Source organism: Canis lupus, chromosome X (genome assembly GCF_003254725.2).
Source record: "Canis lupus dingo isolate Sandy chromosome X, ASM325472v2, whole genome shotgun sequence".
Taxonomy (NCBI): Eukaryota; Metazoa; Chordata; class Mammalia; order Carnivora; family Canidae; genus Canis; species Canis lupus.
The window spans coordinates 51,717,693-51,724,667 of NC_064281.1; positions in this window are offsets into that span (position 1 = coordinate 51,717,693).

Here is a 6,975-nt window from a genome sequence, read left to right on the forward strand (position 1 = left end):
CATTCTATCATTTAATCCTCACATACCCTCTGAGAGGGACTATTTTTATCAATCTCTTATAAATTAGGTAATCAAGACACAGAGGTAATAGAACATAGAACAGCTGGAACATGAACCTTGGACATTTTAACACAAAGTACATTGTCTTAAGCCTATGTAATACCACCTATCCCCTCTCTGAAACAAAAAGAGCCTGAAAGGCTTCTTAAGGACTCCTCCAGCTCCAACACTCTGAGGTTCTATGTTTCTGTATTTAGAAGAGCAAGAATTAAAGCACAGTGATAGGAAAGAGATGAGGTAGAACTGCTTTGTAGTTTCCCTCTGAAATCATCCTCTGAGTGGCAGCAATAGTGGATAAATAAAAGGAATTTTTAAAATGCATTTATTATCAGATATTTACATAGTAATTTTATGTCAGGCACTTTTCTAAGCACCTTACAGATAGTAAATTATTTTTTTAAGATTTTATTTATTTTTTCATGACACACACACACACACACACACACACACACACACACACAGAGGCAGAGACACCGGCAGAGGGAGAAGCAGGCTCCCTGTGTGGAGACCAATGTGAAACTCAATCAATCCTAGGACTCCGGGATCACTACCTGAGCTGAAGACAGATGCTCAACTACTGAGCCACCCAGGCGTCCCAGTAAATAATTTAATAACTTAATTCTCATGATAACCATCAAAATGAGGTACAAATGCCCATAATCTTACAAATAGAAAATGACAGAGCCAGGACTCAAAGAAGCAGTTTGGCTTTAGGATGTGTTTGCTCTTAACCACCATGCTACACAGTCTATTTAGTAGCTACCATATGTCAATTACTCTACTAGATGATTTCTATAAATAATCTTTGACAATATTATTCTTTTCACAATTTTTTATTCATAGAGTGTCTAAACCTAAAACTAAACTCAAAGGATTAGGTTCTAGCATTGGCTCTGCTTCAGAGTTGCTGTGTTACCTTCAGCAATTCCTTTTCCCTCTCTGGGCCTGTTTCCTTACCTGCCAAGTAGAGAGACTTGACCAGGTGGTCTCTGCTTTTCTAGAATTCTTAGCATGATTGTAGAGTTTATATTTATTTGGTTTGTAAAACAGAGGTTTTTTTTCCTCATGGCCTCTCTGAAGGTCTTACCTTTTGGCTAAGGGTGCTCTCTGATCAGAGGGCAATTACAGCCTAGTCAGCCTTCTGTAAAAAAACATTTTCCCTACTCACCAGGCCACATGGGCTTAGTCATTATCATCTGAAGTGAATTATGCCAACTCTCACCTCAGCAACCCTGCTCCCACCATTCCTTGCAGCTATTTCCCAAATCCTTAAACATCTCATTCTTCAAGACTCAGTTCAAAAACCAATTTCTACAGGAGGCCATCATCCCAGACTCAGTCAGAATTTGACTCTCAGTTAGAATTTGACTCTCAGTTTTGCCTTTCCTGGTGTGAGCTCTCTGAGGTATATCTCTTTTTATTTAGTTTTTATTTAAATTCCAGTTAGTTGACATACAGTGTAATGTTAGTTTCAGATGTACAATATAGTGATTCAACACTTCCATACAACACCTGATCATCATCACAACAAGTGTATTCCATAATCCTTATCACCTATTTAACACCCCCCCCCACCTCCTTTCTGGTAACCATCAGTTTGTTCTCTATAATTAAGAGTATATTTCTTGGTTTGCCTTTATCTTTTTTTCCACTTTGCTCATTTGTTTTGTTTCTTAAATTCCACCTTTTTCATTGAAGTATACTTGGCATACACTGTTATATTAGTTAGGTGTACAACAAAGTGAATTGGCAATTAGTTAGGTGTACAACAAAGTGAATTGGCAATTCTAAACATTACACAATTCTCACCACAATAAGTGAATTTACCATCTGTAACCATACAATGTTGTTATAATATTACTGACTCTATTCCCTATGCTGTACTTTTTATACACCTGACTTAATTATTTTATAACTGGAAATTTGCACCTCTTAATCTCCTTCATCTATTTTACCCATCTACTCACTCCCCTCCTCTCTGGAAACCACCAGTTTGTTCTCCGTATTTATAAATATGTTTCTGTGGGTTTTTTAGTATCTTTTTTTATCCCTAATTTCTTATCACGGTGACTATCACAATGCCTGACAGATGACCAGGTCATTCACTGAGGATTTGTTAAAAAGAACCTCATACGACAGACTATTAACTATGGGAAAGAAACTGAGGGTTGCTGGAGGGGAGATGGGTGAGGAGATGAGGTAACTCGGTGATGGGCATTAAGGAAGACACATGATGTGATAAGCACTGAGTGTTACATGCTACCAATGAATTACTGAACTCTACATCTGAAACCAATGATGGCTAATGTGTTGGCTAATTGAATTTAAATAAATATATACATACATACATACAAACCTCATAAGAGTCTTCCTAATGTCATCATGCCCCCACCTCATGGCTTGACAGGGTCTGAAATGCATATCCCCTGCCCTCCAGTTAATGAGCTCCTCAAGACTCCATTCTTATTTTATCTGGTACTCTGAGATTAAAAACAGACACTCCATGACTTCCCTTATTTAGAATACTTGCATGGCCTAGGCTTAAGCAATCAAGTTTATTCCTATATGAATTTGCTTCCTTCATGCAAGAGAAATCAATGAGATCTGAGTATGGAGCAAGATTTGTGCCTAGATTATATCCAAAGCACTTGAGGCTGGTTCAGAAGCTCATTCTCCCTTGCTAGATTTTCTGTGGTCCTGGACTCTACAATTAAGAGTGGTGAAGCTGGCTACACTATTTTTCTATAGCCAATGGGGTGCAGATGTTTAAATAATTTAATGGAAGCATTACAGAGATTGTATGAATGGAGACAATGTTGAGAAAGACTGACTCCCTACAAAATCAATGGAAAGGGGATGTCTAGGAAAAAAAGAACATTCAAATTCTTATTCTTTTACCTTCCAGCTGAACATATTTGATATGTTTAATCAATTTATGTTAAGTACTTACTATGTTGCAGACAATTCATTACAAACTTTGAAGAGGTTAAAGCAAAGGAAGTCACAGCCTTAACTCTTAAATTAGCTAGTAGAATCTTCCTTGTGTTCTCTTCTCAGATGGTATGGCTGGAATTGCCCATCCCCTCCAGTCATCCTGCCTACCTACCAAGCAATGTAATGTATTGCAGCTTTCCAGAACAGCATAATTCAAAGTCAAATTTAATCTGTGGTCTATGACAGGATTCTGAACCTCTCCCACATATTTTTGTGGCTTTGGCATCTTATTTTTTCTCTCCAACTGAGTGAGTTTGGACTTCTATAAGCAATATAAATGTGCTTTCACTTTCTACGATATCCCCTTTCATTGTTTCAGATAACAACAATATGGTACGTGGAATGATTGGGGCTCTGGAATCAGAAAGACAGAAGTCAGACTCCTAGCTCTGCCACATATCAACTGTGTGACTCTAGGCAGATCACTTAACCACACTGAATTTCAGTCTTCTTCTCTATGAAACATAGGCTGTGGATCTATCTCACAAGGATAATTCAAAGAGATCATGCTTGTAAAGCACTGCACTAATTTAGATACTATAACATGACAGGGCATTATAAATAATTCTCTAGCTCATTCATCTATTTGCTTTTCCTATTAAATTTTAGGGAAAAGGATAAGTAACTTCTAACTTTTATCTGTTTTTTGAGGATGAATTTGAGGTTCCAATGGAAAGCACTTTTAAGCTGTTAGGTGTTATGCACAGAAGAGTAACTACATGCCATCATATTTTGACAATTTTTTTTTGTTTTTTCCTACTACCTCTTGCACCATTACTGTTCTAGCTCTTTTATCTTTACCGATTTTCATTTCTTCCTGCTGGGCCCCATGAAGGTGACTGTTTCTCAACTTTATGCTTTTTTCTTATTCAATTAACTGATTTGCCTTCAATATTCAACTGTCACTTTAGCAATTATAAATCAGGGCTGTGTCCTGCCTCATTAGGGTGTAGGAAGGAGCAAAATATCAAGCTTTCAGAAAACAGTGAAGTACTTTAAGAATCTTAATTGTCAGTATTACCACAAGTACAGATGGCAAAGCTAGATGTTGTTGCCCAAATAACATGATGTGGAAAGAAGGGCCAGGATTTGGAGTCAGAAATCCTAAGCTCAAGACACTCATTAACTCTGACAAAATAACTCAGATTTATATAGTGTATTACAGCTGAAAAATGCTTTCACATAAATTCTCTCATTGATCCTCTCAATTGGCTTCTCTGTTCCAAGTTCTCAATGCTCCAATCCTGTCAGCGAGAGTAAACTTCTTGAAACACAGGCCGAGTCAGGTTACATCCATTTTCTAAGTTCTTCAAGGGCATCCTACTACTTATTGAATAAAATATGGTATATCTAGAAAAAAATACCATGCAGCCATGAAAATGAAAGAAGTGATTTTATATGTACCGATATGGAACAATTTTCAAGACATGGCAAGTAAAATAATAATGACAATAAGACGCATAACAGTATAGAGTATGCAAGCATTTATATTTTAAACAGGAAATTATATGTTTTAGATTATTTATTTATTTATTTGGCAGAGATAGAGAGCATGCATAAGCAGGAGGAGCAGCATGCAAAGGGAGAGGGAAAAGCAGGCTCCTTGAGCCTGATGCAGGGCTCAATCTCAGAACCCCGGGATCATGACCTGAGCAGAAGGCAGATGCTTCACTGACTAAGCCACCCAGGTGCCCCAGGAAATGATACTACTATATTGTATTAATATATTATTGTCTCACTTCTCAGCCTTTTGGTTAAGATCAAGTGTAAATATATTAGTGTATAATTATGGAAAGGAAACTGGCAGGCTTGGGTGTTAAGTATTTTCCATACATTTTCATTTCATTGATTACATTTACTATCATACGCATGTTATTTTTTTCAAAAGGTAAGAAAATTAAAATGCCATAGAATTCTCAACATATTTATGATTAAAATACAAACTCTTTAGTCTCTTAAAGACCCAATAATCTGCACTAAAAGAGCTTTTGTAGCTGGTATCCAACTATTCTGTTTTGTGTACCCTATATATTTTTTAAAGCTATTTATTTGTTTATTTATTGAGCAGGGAAGGGGCAGAGGGAGAGAGAGTCTCAAGCAGACTGCACTGAGTGTAGCTCATGATATGGGGCTCAATATCATCACCCTGAGATCATGACCTGAGCTGAAATCAAGAGTTGAATACTTATCTGAGGTACTGCTTATGTACCCTATATTTTGAGCAAGTCAGAGTTAATCACTGTTTTTTTAATATATCCAACAGTTTCCTAACTCTATACCTCTGTTCATCCACTCCTACCTTTCAGGTATCTGAAAACAGAGTGTGCTTCCTTGAGTATTCACATAAAATAGTTCTATCTCAACAACCATTCCATACTCCTAGGATTTCAGATCCAGAACCTTTACAAATTGCAAACTCTCCCTGGAATGCTCCATTTGCTTCTTTTTTATTGTCTTTATTTTCATTCCAGTAGAGTTAACATACAATGTTATATTAGTTTCAATGTACAATATAGTGTTTCAACAGTTCCATACATCACCCAGTGCTTATCACAAGTACATTCCTTAACTCCCATCACCCATCCTCTGACCATCATCTCTCTGATAGCCATCAGTTTGTTCTGTATGATTAAGAGTCTGTTTCTTGGGGCACCTGGGTGGCTCAGTTGGTTAAGCATCCACCTTTTTATTTTGGCTCTGATCATGATCTTAGGGTTGTGGAATTGAGCCCCGCATCAGGTTCCACACTGCCCATGGAGACTGCTTGAACTTCTCTCTGTGTCTCTCCTCTGCCCCTCCCCAAAACTCTCTGTCAAAAAAAAATGAGTCTGTTTCTTGATCTCTCCCTCTCTTTTACATTTGCTTATTTGTTGTGTTTTTCAAATTTCACATATAAGTGAAATCATATGGCATTTTTGTCTTGGATTGACTTATTTTGCTTAACTTTATACTCTACCTCCATTGATGTCATTGCAAATGGCAAGGTTTCATTCTTGTTATTGCTTTTTATGGCTGAATTGATATACCGCATAGTCTTTATTCATTCATTCATCTATTGATGAACCTTTGGACTGCTTCCATAATTTGGCTGTTGTAAATAATGCTGCTATAAATATGGGGGTATATGCATCACTTTGAATTAGTGTTTTTGTATTTGAGGGTAAATACCCAGTAGTGAAATTACTGGATTGTAGGATAGTTCTATTGTGAACTTTTTGAGGAAACTCCATGCTGTTTTCCAGAGTGGCTGCGGCAGTATGCATTCCCACCAACAGTACAAGAGTGTTCCTTTTTCTCCATATCTTCATCAACAGGCTTCAAGTTATATTATAAAACAATAGTAATCAAAACAGTATGGTGTTGGCACAAAATAGACACATAGATCAATAGAAGAGAATAGAAAACCCAGAAATGAACCCACAATTATATGGTCAGTTAATCTTCAACAAAACAAGAAAGTATATCCAATGGAGAAAAGTCTCTTCAACAAATGGTGTTGGGAAATCTATTTGGCTACATTCAGAAGAATGAAACTGGTCCACTTTCTTACACCATACACAAACATAAAGTGGATTTTTTAAAAAAAAAAAGATTTACTTATTTCTTTTAGAGTGAGAGAGCATGAGTTGAGGGAGGCATAGAGGGAGAGGATCTTTCAAGAACACTCCCCACTGATGTGGAGCCCAACACAGGGCTTGATCTCACAACCTATGAGATTACACATGACCTGAGCTGAAATCAAAAGTCAGATGCTTAACCAACTGAGACACCCAGGCACATCTAAAATGAATTTAAGACCTAAATATGAGACCTGAAACCATAAAAATCCCAGAGGAGAATACAGGCAGTCACTTTGATATTGGCTATAGCACCTTCTTCTACATATGTGTTCTGAGGCAAGGGAGCAAAAAGCAAAAATAA